This window comes from Myotis davidii, unplaced genomic scaffold (assembly GCF_000327345.1).
Source record: "Myotis davidii unplaced genomic scaffold, ASM32734v1 scaffold1012, whole genome shotgun sequence".
Taxonomy (NCBI): Eukaryota; Metazoa; Chordata; class Mammalia; order Chiroptera; family Vespertilionidae; genus Myotis; species Myotis davidii.
Window position 1 is genome coordinate 925,422 of NW_006283769.1, and position 17,449 is coordinate 942,870.

Below are 17,449 nucleotides of genomic sequence, written 5' to 3' on the forward strand. Positions count from 1 at the left end.
AGAACTTCAAATGCATGATTAGGCAGGTACATAGCACTATTAAGCAAATCCTTTCTAGAATTTATACAACTCTTTTGTCTAAGAAATTGTGTGTATATGTGTGTGTGTATGTGTAGAGAAAAAGAAAGAAAATCTCAAATTCTCATAAATATTTCAATAGTCTTAAATTTTAGGCAACTTCTCTTAACAACTTTCAGCTTAAAATAATAAACTTTTATTTATCAATTAATTAATCAATCAACCTTTCAAAGTTGGCATTACAGGGTTAATCTCCCAAATTAGCTAAATTTCAAATTCTCTTCAATACAAGCTATTTATGTAATAGTATACACAGATTATTTTGAGTTTAACACAAAATTAGTTAAGCTCTGAATTTGTGTCCTCATCATTGAATAACATAATCAATAAAATGAACTCAAGAACTACATATCAAACTCCAGACCACCCAAGCCAAAAGTGTAGTCTTTTCCAACAGCAATGGAACATGGACAAAACCTGACCTTATAGTAGGCCACAAAAAATCCTTGATAAATTCTACAAAATGAAATTAAACAGGAGAAGTTACATACCCAAAATATATAATAAAATGAAAAATAAAGAATAAATAGAATCACTGAGTTAGAAAATTAACAAATGGGGCTTCATCAAACTAAGAAGCTTCTTCACAGTGAGGGGCACCATCAACAAAACAAAAAGACAATCTAATGAATGGGAGAAGATAGTTTCAAAAGATAGACCTGATAATGGGGTTGATATCCAAAATATATAAGGAACTTATACAACTCAGTAACAAAAAATAAACAATCGATCAAAAAATGGGCAGAGGACACGCCCAACTAATATTTGACTAGGCAGCTAAGAATACTCAAGGAGGAAAGAATAGTCTCTTTAATGAATAGTGTTGGAAAAACTGGATATTCACATGTACAAGAATAACATTGGACCTATCTTACACCACTCACAAAAATTAAAATTTTAAATGGAATATGTGAAAGCATAGGAGTCCTAGAAAAAAACATGGGGAAAAGCTACTATATGTTGTCTTGGTTACAATTCTTTTTGATATGACATTAAAAGCAGAAGCAACAAAAGCAAAAAATAAAAAAGTGGGATTACATCAAACTAAAAAATTTTCTGCACAGCAAATGAAACAAACAAATTTAAAAGGCAACCTATGGAATGGGAGAAAATACTGCAAACCATTCATCTATTCTAAGGGATTAATATCCCAAATATATTTTAAAATATGATGCAACTCAATAGCAAAATAAATATAATATTACTTTGATGAAAACTTGGACAAATGACCTGAATAGAAGACATACAAATGGCTTACAATTACAGATGGCCTACAGTTAAGAAAAGGTGCTCAACATCACAAATCATCAGGGAAATGCTAATCAAAACCACAATTAGATGTCACCTCACACCCGTTAAAATAGCTATTATTAAAAAGACAAGAGCCCTGGCCAAGTGGCTTAGTTGATTTGAGTGTTATTCCATAGACCAAAAGATTTTGGGTTAGATTTCCCCTCAGGGCACATACCTTGGTTGTGGGTTTGATCCCCGGTTAGGGTGTGTATGGGAGGCAACCAGTTGATGTTTCTCTCTCTCCCTTTCTAAGATCAATAAAAAACATATCCTTGGGTGAGGACTGATGAGACTAGAGGAAAGGGAACCCTTGGGCACTATTGATGGAAATGTAAATTGTTTCTGCCACTATGGAAAACAGTATGGAGATTTCTCAAAAAATTAAAAAACAAAAACAGACTCAGGAAGAGAGGACAAACTGATGGTTGCTCGAGGGAAGGCTATAAGAGAACGGGTTAAAAGGGTAAAGGAAAATAAGAGGTACAAGGTTCCAGTTATAAAATAAACAAGCCACAGAGATGTAAAATACAACACAGGGAATATAGTCAATAATATTGTTGTGACTTGGTGGCAGATGAATATTAGACTTAATGTGGTGATCACATTGTAAAGTATAAAAATGTTGAATTACAATGTTGAAACTAGTATACTACTGTATGCCAACTACACTTTAATAAAAAAATTAAAGACAAAAGGGTTATAAAGTAAAACAAACAAAACAGCAGAGAATTATCCACTTTTATTAATCACTATCTACAAGAGCTATCTGCACTCCCATGTACATTGCAGCATCATTCAAAAGCCAAGACATGAAAACAACCTAGTTTTAACAACAGACGAATGGATAAAGAAAATGTGTGTATACACACACACACACACACACACACACACACACACACACACACAATGGCTATTATTCAGCCATGAGAAAGAAGGAAATTCTGTCATTTGCAGCAACATGGATGAATGTTGAGACCATCATGCTAAGTGAAATAAGCACAACAAAGAAAGACAAATACTGTATGATCTCACTTATATTTGGAATCTAAAAAAGTCAAACTCTATAGAAAGAGAGTGGTGGACTGGTGGTTGCCAGGAGTGCAAGGTTGATATGTACATATATATACACATATATATTAATCACATTGATTGTATACCTTAATCCTGAAAAATATTGTATGTCAATTATATCTTAATAAGGCTGGGGGGAAAGATGAAGAAAGTACCTTAGGAGGAAAAGATGGCTCCAGGTCAATATTGGGAAAGCAATTTTCCCAGAAATTTATTTGTCTCACTGGCCAGAATATTATCATTTCATGCTCCAAAGGATCTGGGATTCTATAAAGAAGAAAGAAAGGGAGACTGGTAGACAACCATTTGTTTCTGAAATAATGAGAGTTGGAAGAGGGAAAAAGTTCTTGGAAAGGGTTTCATGGAGGAAGTGAAACAAGAGCTAGATGACAAAAGTTAGATATGCAAAAGAAGACAGAAAGGGTTTACTCTAGTGGCATAAACAGCATCACCAGAAGTAGAATGCAGATTTGAATGATTAGCCTCACACATGCAGAGAACAGATGAAGGTGGAGACTGCCTGGGAGCAATGGAGAAAACTGAATTGGTGGAGATGTTGGTCAGGAAGGCTTTGGATTTGACATGGAGCATATTAAGGATCTACTGGAAGTTTTGAAGTAAGAGGAAGAACGTATTTAAGTAACAGTTTAAGAAAGCTTTCTGTGGTTGCAGAATGTGGTATAGATTAAAGTGGAAAGAGATTGGATCTATTTGCTTATGAAGTCACTGAAAAACATTCAAGTGCTTTCACGGCAACAATTATGGTTGTTGCACAACCAAAGGTCTTAGAGTTACCCTAACACAAGTGTTTCCTGACTAATGGTTCACAAACTGGCAATCATCCATGACATGCTCACTAATCCCCCCGAAAATGTGCCAGTCGTTCTTCAGACTTCACTAACAGTCATTGTCAGAATAACATTGTCACTATATTTTCAACATATGAAACATTCTTTATTTTGGATTGTGGCAATTGAGCTTTTGAGAAGGAAATATACATGGTGATTTTTGAAAAGCAGGCCATTTTTATTTTGGTCAATATCTTTTAAGTTAAGTGTTGATGGCATCCATGTGTGGAGAAGTGTGTGAAGACTAATTTTTATGCCAGTGTCCTTTTCAAACACTGTGCATCAAAAGCCTGGTTTAATGGCCTGCCTGACTCACTCTCCTTTCCTTCCCCCCTCCCTCCACTCCCCACCCCTGGGGCAACTCAGATTTCTGCCTCAGGCTGAAGCTTAGCCCCACCCCCAGCTTGAGGACCAATCTTCCTCCCTCCTGTTAGCCAGGCAATTCTGGAACCTTAAGCAAGTAGCTCAGTGACTCAGCAACCCAGAATGAAGTCAGCCTTGCTTCTGGACATAGTTAACCTTTGAATCCCTTTTAATAACTAGGTTCTCATAGTGTTTTTCTTTGTTTAATATCCTGTTGAGATGCCTGATCCAAAGCCCATCCCTCCATACCTGAAGTCCTACCTGGGTCCCATTGGTCCTCCCAATGGCCAGTGTCCGAACCCCGAGTCCCAAGCCTTCTACTCTCTACTCTCTTCCAAGCCTTCCTGATGCTTCTTCCCTTCTTGTTGACATTTCTAGCCATTGCTAGTTGTCAAATCCCCAGCAGCCCACTTGCCAGTACTTATTTCCTCCTATTTCCTATTGCTTAGAGTTGTCTGGTCTCCTCAGTCAGTCCCTGATTCAGACTTGTCCTTCATTTTTATAAATGCTTACATCTCAGAACCAAACCTTCAACCTTTTGTTTGTGAAAACAATCCCCCCCCCAAAAAATATATTAATACATATTTATTCTTCATGTTTTTTTCTTTACCCTAACATTCCAAGAAAGTAGCCAGGCCTTCATATTTCCTCGACACAGAGAATTTGGCTGAGAAGAAGGCAGAAGCAGCTTAAAGAAGATGGTTTTTTTCATCTTTTGGAAAAACTTACTGAAGTGTTTATTTTAAAGATCCTGAATGGGTAGAACAGAGAACCGTGTTTTCTGTGATAAGTAAGAAGAGTGTGGACCCAGGCCCATCCAAGGGGAGCGCAAGTCAACTGGGAGTTGACAAGACCTCCGAGAGCTGGATGCAGGAGTTACCAAGAAACCTTGGCCCAGGAACGCCCAGTGCCTATGTTTCCCACACCCAAGTGTGGTACAGATGGGGCACAGCTGCAGAAAATGAAAGGGCTGTTCTAGCTGGAATGAAGGTGTCTCAGTGAAGAAGCAGTGTGTGGACTGGTGATAGGAGGGGAGCAGCAGAAATGAGACTTGTAATCCCTCTTGCCTACTGTGACAAGGGTTCAAAGAGGAATTCAACTTTAATTTTTTAATAATTCTAGATAACATCACTATAAGTAAGACATGAACCCTGTCTTCAAAAAATTTCAAGATATATATGGAAAACAAAACAAGGTCATTTATATTATATAAATATAGTAGTATATGTAATATAGTATAATAAAACACTATAAAATCCTATCTGTGCCATTAGAGTTGTTTAAAAAACTTACCTCTGATTGGAAGATTCAGAAACATCTTTGTGGAGATTTAAAGAGATTGGTACAATTTACGTAAGCAAAAAACCCTCAAGTTGGGAAAGAACAAGAAGTTAAGCAACATTCAGTGGGAAGTCCATTTGGCTGGAACTTGCGATGCCTAATGTGTCATGGATGCAATAAAGTTAGAGATGAAACAGGACAGGACATTCTGTTCCGCCAACAGGGAGAACAGAGTATGCAAAGTGATCAGAATAACTGTGTTAGCAATGCGGGAGACTAATTCCAGACAGTATAGAGCCATTCCGCACTGCGTTGAGGATTTGTTAGAACATATACGCAAATAAGTGATCTTCTATCCATTTACAACAAATAGCAGAATCAATCAACATAAAACAAAATTGGCAACTGCTAAATTATGAGATTTTCAATCTGACCTGGAAAGTTAGACTTAGTAAATCCAGGGACCAACGGGGGTGGGATGAGGGGGGGGGGGGTTAAAAACAACTAAAAGAAGCTATAATTAGTATATCTTATATGGGGGAAAAAACACACAACTAACCAGTGAATAAAATGTCATTGTAAATTTTTCACAGGGCAAGAAAATCTCAACAAAAATAGTAAAATAAATTAATAAAATAAGAAGGAAAATGGAAATATTAGAAATGTTTAACTGTACTCTATAGAAAATTGATCAAGGAATTAAGTTGATTTGGTACAATTCACTCCAGAAAAATAGTTTCTCAACCAGAATATGTCATCAGTGGGAAAATTCTGATGAAATTATTTATGCTTACACCATGGTGTGAGAATGGAAGCCCCCTGGGGCACGGCCTTTGTTTTACACACTGCTAAATCATCAGCACTTAGCACAGTAGAGGCCACCCAATACCTTTTACATTTTATTCCATTCAGTCTACACGAAAATTATTGATTGAGTACTCACTGGGTAACCAGTCTTCATCAGGGATCCTGGATAGAGCTATGCACGAGAGGCATTGCCCTGGACCTCAGGGCTCTTACAGTGTCTCGGGGGCCCACGGGGAAAGCTTCCGGGCATGCGCTGCTGTCTAGAGAAGCCCCCTGGACTCTGAGTCCACTTTCTGTTCCTCTGGGTCTCAACATGTTGACGCCGAAGGCTCCTTTCTCGCTCATGATGAGCAATGTGGAGCAAGGTCTCATAATTTACTTGGTCTTTTCCAGATTCTTCTCTTAAAAAGAAAAAAAAAAGAATTGAAGTATTTAAAAAAAACACACAAAACTGGCAGCATTTTCATCATTTCCCCCTCCCCTCTAGAAGTATTTATTTATTTATTTAATTGATAGATTTTTATTGACTTCAGAGAGGAAGGGAGAGGGAGAGAGAGATAGAAACATCAATGATGAGAGGAATCATTGATCAGCTACCTCCTGCATGCCCCACACTGGGGATCAAGCCCGCAACCCAGGCATGTGCCCTGACCTGGAATGGAATTGTGATCTGGTTTAAAGGTCGATGCTCAACCATTGAGCCACCATGGCTGGGCTCCTCTCTCGAAGTAGTTAGATGCAACTGTGTATCAAATTATTCTGATCCTCAACTTAGTAGAAGACTGGAAAATAATGCTCTCCAACAGGCAAATTAGAATTCAGGAGTCCAGTCCAACCTCGCTAAGAATGTACATTATTGTCCCACCCCTTCAGAAATGATGATGCTGGTTGCTTATAACTTTGTATTTTGCCATTTGATAGCAATTGGATTATTTTCAGAATGAACATCAGGGTAATCCTTGTTCCATCTTCCTATATAGTTGTCAAAAATATCCTTTTCTTCATATCTACCAAATCACAGTTTCTGGACTTGAGAAATGATAAAAGTTTTTCTCTTCAAACACTCAAGATGGTTACAAAAAAGAAACCAGTCCTGGGCCCAGTGCTGACAAGTGCTCAACTACGTGACTGTCTCACAAAAGAGAAACTATCGCTGGGTTTGGGTTCCTCTTGGAACACCAAAGTTAAAACAGATTTCAAGTTCTACTAACAATACTCCCTGGCCATTTCAGTTCAGGGAAAGGCCCTCCTCTGTGTGGACATACTGAGCATAGTTGATTTCTCAAGCCAGGATTGTAAAAAGATATTGGTCATGAAGAAAGCAAAGGAGGTCTGGACACCAGCTTTCTCTTCCCACTCTGGGCCACCAACCTCTTCCTCCCTTTGCCCTGATTTCCACATCACTCGCTCTTCCTCAAATCCCAGCTCATCCGTTTAACACATACACAGAGCACCTACATCACTAAGGCTGTTTGTTATTGAAGGGAAAACACTCTTAGTCCTTTTCTGTTCCCCTGGTCTAGGGCATCTTGCTATTGTGTGTGAGGGGTGAGGAGACGGAGGTGTGTGTGCTCAGAGGCCAGGTAGGGCTTGAGAGATAGCCTGGATGCCCATCAGGGTGCATTGGGCTGGTAGTTACAGATCCACCAGTAGTTACAGCAAAAACAGTTTAACAAGCCACGCTTCTCTATTCGCCTTCATTAGTTGCCCCATCACAGTGCTTGGAGGGGCCAGAACATGCCCTTTGTGAATCCCATCTCCAAGACTCAATCCTTTAGAGCAAGACCGAAATCCCACTCAGGGTCTGACACAATAGAATTCTCACAAGCAAAACTTCTCAGGGAAAGATTACTTTCACTGGTTCTTAACCATGTGGATGTTTAAAAATCCAGGCGAACAGGAGCAGGCAGCAAGAAACAAGTGAGCTCAGGTTTCCCTGGGATGTGATTACCACTGTGGGGAAAGGAGAGGGGGTGGATGGAGAGAAAATCTGACCCTACTTTGGATTTGGGAAAAAAAAAAAAAAAAGCTGGCACTTTGGCAGTCCATCCACAAGTGCTTTCTGAATGCCAAGTGCACGGCAGAACCCAGCCAGAAACAGAGACCTCCGGTGCTTTGTGATAAGCCACTGTTTCATTCGCTCTGCTTCTCAATAGTGTCAGGTGAACAGAGGCCTGCGCTGCAACCTTAGAACAGAGAGCAACGGCTGCAAGGCAACCGAACACCCGGCTCCTCCTTGGTGCCGCACCGCCAGGCTGGGGGAGGAGGAGGCCGGCTTTCTTCTCCTTAAAGAAAGATCTTGCTACCTTGCCCTTTTTCCTAACCTTTCCTTTTCTGCTGTGCACTCCAGTCAGGTTTATCAGCCAGTGGGCCAAGTTGGACCAGCTCACGCCACGCCTTTGCCTGGTCCACTGCACCCTTGGGGGTTCCCAGGGTGAAGAGTTTGACTTCAACACCATCTGCCCTCCCTTTATATTTTGCAGAGTGTCAGGGCACTGGCCTGGGAGTCAAACACACTGCACTTGGACTTGGACTGTGTGTCTTGGGCAATGAGCTTTCCCTCTCTGAAACTCAGCTTCCTCATCTGAAAAATGAAGATCAATACACCTGCCTTTCAGTGCTTTGTTAGGGATAAGACACTCAATACTTACCACAGGATCTAGCACCTAGAAAGCACTTAAACAGTAGGAATTGGATGCAAGTATGCACATAACAGGTATGCAAACACATGGAATTTAGTTTACCTGGAAGGTGCTGTCGATTCTTCCTCCCACTGATCTGCCAGGTTCAATACAAATCTCTCCACCTCTGGAAAAATCTTGTCCAACTTTGTAGAGTTCCGTGCTTTTTGCTGTGTTCCTGAAGCAAACTGTTTGAGCAAATCCACATTGCTGAATTCTTGAATGTGGTCATTTCTTTGTCTGTCAGTCTGTCCTGCTGTCCACGGAACTCTTGGAAAGCAGAGGAAAGATTGTTCAGTGTGATGGTTACAGGCACAGCCTCTGGGGCCAGACTGCCTGCTACCAAATCCCATTCTCTTTTTGCCATTTAAGTGTGCCTTGCTGAAATGGGGAGTGATTCTAATAGTACCTACCTCCCATGGTTAGGGTAAGAGAGTGCCCAGCATGTAGAATTGTTAGTTTTATTTATTATTATCTCCCAGTGTCTGGGGGATAGCCGGTGCTTGAGGCATGGGAGTTGGAGGAACCAGAGAACCACTGAAAATAATAAGGATTTCATGGGGGGTTAGGAGGCAACACATCATATAGTGTTTCAAGAATGGCTAAATTGGTTCCAAAAGAATTAAAAACAGGATCTTGTAGAGATATTTGCTCACATGTGTTCTTGTAGCATTATCCACAAAGGCCAAAATGTCAAAGAAATGGAAATGTCCATCAATGGATAAAGAAAGTAGATATACTTACAATGGAATATTATTCAGCCTAAAAAAGAAGGAAATTCTGTCAATGCTACAACATGGATGACTCTTGAGGACATTATGCTAACCGAAACAAACCAGTCACAAAAGGACAAATAATATATGATTCCGCATTTATGCTATCACTACAAAACCAAAAATTTCCGTTCGATTGTTGAATTTGTCAACTGAATTTATGGTAATATTTATTTTAATGCCAGAGATTTTATCTTCCAAGATTGACTATCAAAAATCTTTCCTCTGATTCCATGAAGAAGCAAACTAAAAAAAATCAAGCCATTATTCTGATTTTTAACTTATTCTGATTTTCTATTTGAAGCATCTGAAGACACGGATGTAAAACTAGGCTCATTGAACTGTTTACAAAGTTCTTTTTGTGCTAATGGAGCCAACACATTAAAGGTTTCTTTTGATTATAAAAAAATCTAATAAAAAAAGTATAACTAAAAGGAAAAAAAATAATCTATGATTCCGTTTATATGAGGTACTTCCTGTAATTGAACTCACAGAAACAGAAAGTAGAGTGGTTGCCTGGGGCTGGGGAGAGGAAATGGGGAGTGTTCAGTGGCTATAAAATTTCAGTCACGCAGGAAGAGATAGTTCTGGAGACCTGGAATATGAACAAGGTGCATATTCCAAGGTGTTGTTCAAGGTGCATGACCCTGAACAACACAGGTTTTGAACTGTGCAGGTCCATTTATTTGCAGATTTTTAAAAATAAATGCCTGTACAGTTTATGATCTTCAGTTGGAAGTTTCTGGAAATGGTGGGCTACCTGTATGCACTGATTTACACCATTTCATATAAGGGACTTGAGCATCTATGGATTTGGGTATGGGGTCCTGGAAACAATCTCTCACAGCTATGAGGAACAATGTAAGTTTTGGGGGAGTAAAAAGTTATATGCAGATTTTTGACTGCATGGGGATCTGTGCCCCTAATCCCTGCATTTTTCGAGGTCAACTATAGTCAACAATATTGTACTTAAAAATTGTTAAGAAGGTAACTTTATGTGATGTGTTTTTTCACCATGATTTAAAAAATGTTGATTTAAAGCCAAAAGAACTAAATTGGATGTGTCAAACTCAGCACAAGCCTGTGTCTGCCTAGCTCCACCACTGAGGTAAGCGCTGGTATACATGGGGCAGTCAAAACGACACCGAGTCAGGGTTCCTTCAGTGCATATGTCTCCATGTCTGTACAAAGGCATTTGTTTTTCTGAGCACCCACTAACATCATTTGAGAGTCGTGAGGCATTCAAATGGGAAAAGCTCTACCAAATGAATGATGTCTGAAGTGTTCATGCTTTACTCTCAATGCTCAAGAGTAGTGTGCTTTCCAACCTAGTCTTCTGCTGGATAGCTTGCTTTATTTTTCCTTGTAGGATCTATCTCCACTGGCATTCTTATTCATTGGGTTATTGGTCTGTTGCCCACTAGTAGAATATAATTCCATGAGAGCATAAACTTTGTTTTGTTCGCTGTTATATTCCCAGGATCTGGAAGAGTTCCTCACACATGGTAGATGCTTAATAAACATTTGTTGAATAAATGAATGAATGAATGAATGAATGAATCCCCTATTAGGGGAAAGACAGGAAAAAAATACATAGTTCTCAGCTTGGCCAGCGAGGGTGAGGCCATACCTTGACCAACTTGAATAGGAAATTGTCTTTGGAAGGGTAGAATCCCTTTATCTCTTTTCATTGCACTACTTTAGCCCCTCCAGTTCCAGGATGCAGACCTCAGAGCCACTCTGCAACACAGTGAATATGAATTTAGTTAGGATTCCTTAACTAGATATGATCAGGACATACCAAATTTTAGACAATTTTAGTGGCCAGTTAATTCCAGGAATTGAATTTAGTGGCAAGCAGTCATTAGACATAGGGGGTAGGAGAGAGTGAATCACTCAGGTGGGGCCAAGGAATACTTATATCCTGAGTGATTTCAGTACAGTCGCAGATAATATCACTTGAAACTGTGCTCAGGAGCAAAGAGAGGTGTCTGAAACACACAGACTTAGAGTATTACCCAGGTATTCATTTACTCAATTAAAACTCTTCCTCTTTATTTCTTTGTAAAGCTAACCAAATGTTCTACCAAAGATGTCTGCTGGTTTGTAAGGCTTAGGACCCTGGGATTGCAAAATCACTCTAAGGATCCTGGTGCCTTCTTTACAGGCTAATGAGGAGGCTGAAGCACACTTCTTGCATTTTAACCGGTGGAGTCCCTCTGTCTATGACCATCAAGATGGTTTTGTTCATACTGACACTCAGTCCCCTGGAGCCAGTATTTTTATCTGCAGCATCTAATATCATTCCTCTTTGTGGCCCAGAAAGGATTATTTTTGCATGCTTCATTTGGGATTTTTTATGAAATGCTGGGTGAGAGCTCTTTCTAATCTAGAATGATAATTGGAGACGCTACTAAAGCTTTGGAGGGAGAAGATACTAATATTTTTTTCTCTTTATTTTTCTGTGGAAACAATCCCGGGGAAGAGGTTCGGGGAACTTGGTTGGGCTTATGATCCCCCTGCATCAACAAACTGCAACCCAAATTGTCAATAGCTGACTTTGCACAGAAGTTTCGAAACCAGAAACCAAAATAACTACCAATAAGAATCTACTGACAGCAAGATTTCACGGCATTTTCCCAGTTGTGTAAGCCAGGCTCCCTTTCACCTTCCCGCCCAGGAATCATTCTATAGGGAGGGATCATTTTCCTCTTCCTGACCCAAGCCAGTGCCCCATGAATGCATCTGTAGTTTATAAGACTCCTCAGGCAGATTGAATGTGGCAGGGAAAGACTTTGGAGGGATCAGAACAGGAGATGAGACTGGGTCGAGGCTGTGAGCTCTCTCCCCCTCTCTCCCAACCTCACTCTTGAGCAGGGTGGCCCGAGGAGAGCTCAGGGTCCAGGGGTTTTCACAAAGAGTGAACATGTTTATACAAGGAAAATCCAGATCAAAAGCACAATCAGTTGCAGTATTCAAAGGGGAAATGGAGTCAAGGAAGGCCAGCAGGAAGCTTCCAGCAGAAGTGAGTGAAAAAGGAAAAAGGTTTTCTCGCAGACCCACTGAAGAGCAGTGTGTAAGTGATGTTACCGTTAATGATAATAATGATGGAATAGCAACAGCTACCATTTACTTATTAAGCACCTGTGATGTCCCACTGTCGCAAATTCTTTCCATACATTAACTCATTCGGGCATAATGTGATGTGTGCAACCGCCTGTACCTCCACCTCTCAGATGCTGGTTCCAAGGCTTCGAAAAATGAATACTGTGACCACGGTCACAGAGAAGAGCTAGGACTTCAGCGCAGGTTCTTCTGACCCCCATGTAGCTGTCCTAGTCCCTGGGCAGCAGCCTGAGAGCTTTGGAGTGAACTCTGGGTGGAATATTCGAGTTCTGACTTGTTCCCTCCTTCCTCCAGCTACCTGTTTGTCAAGCATGCACAGAGGGAAAAGAGGTAAACCGAGGTGATTCCTGCTTTATTCCTCTCCCAGGGGCAGCTTTCTGCCCATTTGCTGGTCCTTGTGATGGGATGGCAGGTAGCAACTAGACGTCCTCATAAAGTTGGTCATGCCACACTCGCTGCATGATATATCCACCCAAGCCTTCTTGGTTTTAATTGCTTCTTTATCTTTCCATCTGGAAGCTCCATTTTTCTGTTTCTAAAAACCCTGTAGCCCAGCTCAGCTTTGGCTGACTCCTCACGGGCCTTCCCATGCACATTGCTTCCTCCAGCAGCCCACGTGGAAGCAGAAGCAGCTGAATGGGAATGCTAAGGTGAAGCCAGTGAGCCCCAGGCAGCATCGCCTTGGCAGTGGCTCTCTAATTGGGCAAGGGGCAGGCAAGGGCTCCAAAGAACACAAATATTCCCATTTTTCTTTTTGGCAGAATTAATGGTTAAATGCTTTAACGAAAAACAGGAATATGATGAAGAGAGGCTGGAAGAAAGGGGTAATGAGGACAAACTTCTGACCAGACAAAACCCCACATTGGAGCTCATCTTCTAGGCTGCATAGATGACTTCAATTGTGTATTTTGGAGTCACCCAGACAAGAGTCTTATCTCCTATGTTCTCAGAAGGTGCTACCACATTTTCGGAGCACCACACATTTTGGTTTTCTGTTGTGGGAACAAAAACATTTTTCCTTCCCAAAGCTAACTACAATAATGATGAAGTGGATGCTGGTAGCTACCATGTATATAAGACCCTGTGCTAAATACTTATGTAATGATAATAATGATGGTGATAAATATGAGAACTCACAATTTCATACTTTACCATGTGCCAGAGAGTGTTCTAAGTGATTGACCTGTATGAACACATGCATTGATGCATGAGTTAACATATTAATCTTTACAGCAAAACTATGAGGTAGGTGCTATCATTAGCCCATTTTACAGATGAGGAAATGGAACTTGCTCAAGGTCATAATACTAAAAGGTGGGTATTTATCCTCCAGAAAACTAAGGTTCAGAAGGGTTTAGGAACCTACTCAAGGTGATACAGTGAGAAAGTGGTGAAGCTGAATTTCAAACCAAATCCACTGGACTCCAAAGGATGTGCTGTTAGCCACTATGCTTCACTCCAGAATATTCTCTGGATATAGTATAAACACACATGTATACATATGTGAATACACAAATACATCCACACAAACGAGAAAAGTAAAGGTTTGATGGGGTCAGCGTCCATCTTGTGTTTCTATACAAGAATTTGGGATTCATAGGTTCTAAGATAGCATTTCTTTTTTTTTTTAAGTATTTTTTATTGATTTTTAGTCATAAAGGAAGGGAGAGGAATAGAGAGATAGAAACACTAATGAGAGAGAAACATCAATTGGCTGCCTCCTGCACAGCTGCTACTGGGGATTGAGCCTGCAACCTGGGTATGTGCCCTGACCTGGAATTGAACCATGACCTCCTGGTTCATAGGTAGATGCTCAACCACTGAGCCACACAGGCTCGGCTAAGATAGCATATCTTAGTGCCTTCAAAAATTTCACATCTTGGTATACACAGAAGAGGACTACATTTGAAAGTGTCTTGGGCTACATGGAAAAGGCAGATTGAGGCCCTTTTGACCCTGTCCTGCCACCTATAAGCTAAAACTCTCGATATCTTATCAAAACTGTAACCGCCCTGTTTGGGAAGTTCCACCTTAGAGAAATGTTCCAGGCTAGTTGGCAGGAAGGTCATGAAGAACCTACCCCATACCCTCCCCTTTTCACCTCTTCCTTTTCCCTGCTCCTTCACCCGCTCTGCATTTCAGTGTTCCCAAGGATAAAAGGATTGTTGAGTAAAGTCAGGTTCACCACTAAAAACAAACAAATATGTCCACCACCTAAAAGATCACAGTTACAGCTTTCCTTTATCTTCCTTCTTCCTCCAGGAAAGCAGAACAATCATAATTAAAATGGAAGTAATTAAACGTGAACACCATGCGCCTGGAAGACAACCAAGCTGCAGATTCCATATTTCCCCCAATGCACAACAGCTACCTGCCTGCCGGGTGTGAGCGCAACCTGTGACTACCGGGTCTTCCTCTGAGCCAAAGTCGTGTGACCTGCAGCACTTGGGGCATTTCCCCCCCCAAATCGAATAAACACTGGTGCATATATAGGCGGGGACAGGCATGCCCTGGCAGAAAAGCACCCTGTCCTCTCTGGCTTTCAGTTTATGTTTCTAAAATTCTAACTGACTCGCAACCACAGCAGAAGGAGTTCTGCTTCATTTCTGGGTTCCACAAAGCTGGACAGCCCTAGGGCACACGGGTTGTGGAGTTCTCTGGAGCTTGGGCTTGGAGTAAGTCCATTCCCAAAGCGAACTACATATGTGAGAGAAAAGAGGAAGGCTGCTGGGAGCCTACACTTGCTTGCATTTTCCCCTGGAAGTTGCACAGTGATAGATGCTGGGTAGACCACATTGGTCCTAATGCCAGATGCACCATACATGTGTTGTCAAACTAGGATTAGTGTGTTATTTCCCCTTTAAGTAGGTTAAGCTTTTTAAAGTAGGGCTAATTAAGATTATGATTAAACAATGAATGAAAGAAGTCACAGAGCTTAATAAGGATACCATAGCTACCCCCAAATGGAAAGGATAACAAGTGTGCTTTTGTTGGTATGAGAAGAAAAGGGAACGATGGCAATAAAAGATACACAGTGCACAGCTTCATCCACACTCCTCTGATGGAGGCGGGAGCACACTGACCACCGAGATAACACAGCCACCACTTTTGGAACTCATTTGTAAAAAGGACTCCCTCCCTCGGCCTATTAAATTCTCTGTGGTTACTAATCTCCAATTACTAAAAACATATAGCTTTACCCTCAAAGATAAAGATGGGTATGCTGACATACATTTTCTGATCACAGGTTCTGGGTGTCTGCTGGAGAGAGCTTAGTGGAAAATAGAAAATCGGGGAGGCGGGGGCGGTTGGAGAGCCAACTCTCTCTCAGCTGGTTCTGTTCATAAACTGTTTCTCCACCTGCCCATGGCCAGGGTTTCAGCAACTCTCTCTCTCTGCCTTTCTCCTGGAGAAATACAAGAGACTCTTGACCAGTCTCCCTGTTCTAATTGCTCTGCCTCACTCTATCCTCCACACACCTGCCAGACTGGTGGCTCCATAGCTTGTCCCTGCTGTTCCTTGTCTGAATTCCTTCCTAGGGCACAGAAATTCCACCCTGAGGAGTACCTCCTATCAGTAATACTTGCAGATTTCCAAAGACAAGAATATTCCAATCATTGTGGAGTGACTGGTAACACATTTGATGTCTCTCATTAGTGGATTAGTTAAATATACCCTGATTCCTCCACATAGTTAGGAACATGGAGCTGTGGAAAAGAATGAGAGCGACCTAAATGTGCCAAATGTGCCGACATGGAACCATCGCAAGGTACAAAGCCAGGTCTGTACAGTATGCTCCTGTGTGTGCAACAAAGGATGGAGAAAGGAGATATTTACACATAGACTACTTCCGCAAAGATACACAGAAGTTAACTGTCAGCTGCTTCCCAGGAGAGAGGCTGTGGAACCTAGGGTCTGGGGTGCCAAAGATGTCTTTTATTGTATGTTCTTTTAAAATCATATGTAGACATTACTTTTGGAATAAGAAACCATTTTAAAAGCAAAACAAAACCCTCCATGTAATGCAAGCACTGTATCAGCATCTAATGAAAGCATTTCATCACTTGGCCCCAACCTACTGTTGACGCCGCCTCTGTTGACTCAGGTCATACCACGCCATTTGCCACTGCTTGACCTGCTCCTGCTCTGCTCCCCGAGTGTCCACATATGCACCCTGCTGGGTCTCTGCACCTATATACTGAAGATAATCACAGCACCCATTACAGAGTTTTTTTGAGAATTCAACAAGATGAAACACAAGTGCTTATAATAGTGTCCAGCAAATAATAAGTTCTCAATAAATGCTAGTTGCTATTATTTTGTCTTATCCTAAGGCAGTTCTTCTCAATAGAAAGATCTTTATTCCCCTCTCTGCATGGTGAAAGACTACTTACCCTCTATGGCCTGACTCAGATGTCATCCTCACTGTCTCCTTCACCACCTTTGAGCTCTGAGCACTTTGCTCAGATCCTCTGTGTGGTGCTTTTCATATTCCGTCATGAGTAATAACATACAGGTCTGCTTCCATCCATACCTTCTAGGGCAGCAGTTCTCAATCTGTGGGTCGCGACCCCTTTGGCGGTCGAACGACCCTTTCACAGGGGTCGCCTAAGACCATCCTGCATTTCAGATATTTACATTACAATTCATTACAGTAGCAACATTACAGTTATGAAGTAGCAACGAAAATAATTTTATGGTTGGGTCACAACATGAGGAACTGTATTTAAAGGGCCAGAAGGTTGAAAACCACTGGGGTATAGAAAGCAAGGACTGTGGGGGAACCGAAGATGGCAACCATCCTGCTTCAGATATTTACATTACAATTCATTACAGTAGCAACATTACAGTTATGAAGTAGCAACGAAAATAATTTTATGGTTGGGTCACAACATGAGGAACTGTATTTAAAGGGCCAGAAGGTTGAAAACCACTGTGGGGGAGGAAGAGGCCCAATTGTAGTCCGCTCTATGGTGGAGGCTGCCCAGTTGTTACTGCAAAAATGAAGAATTCATTCCCTGAGCTGCTGCAAGGGGCAGAAAGCTCTCAGCTGTCAAGTCTCTTAGGGATTGCCTCAGCTGAAGAGAGCCACCTTGCTCAAGGTCACATCCTCTTCCTGGAGCAGCCC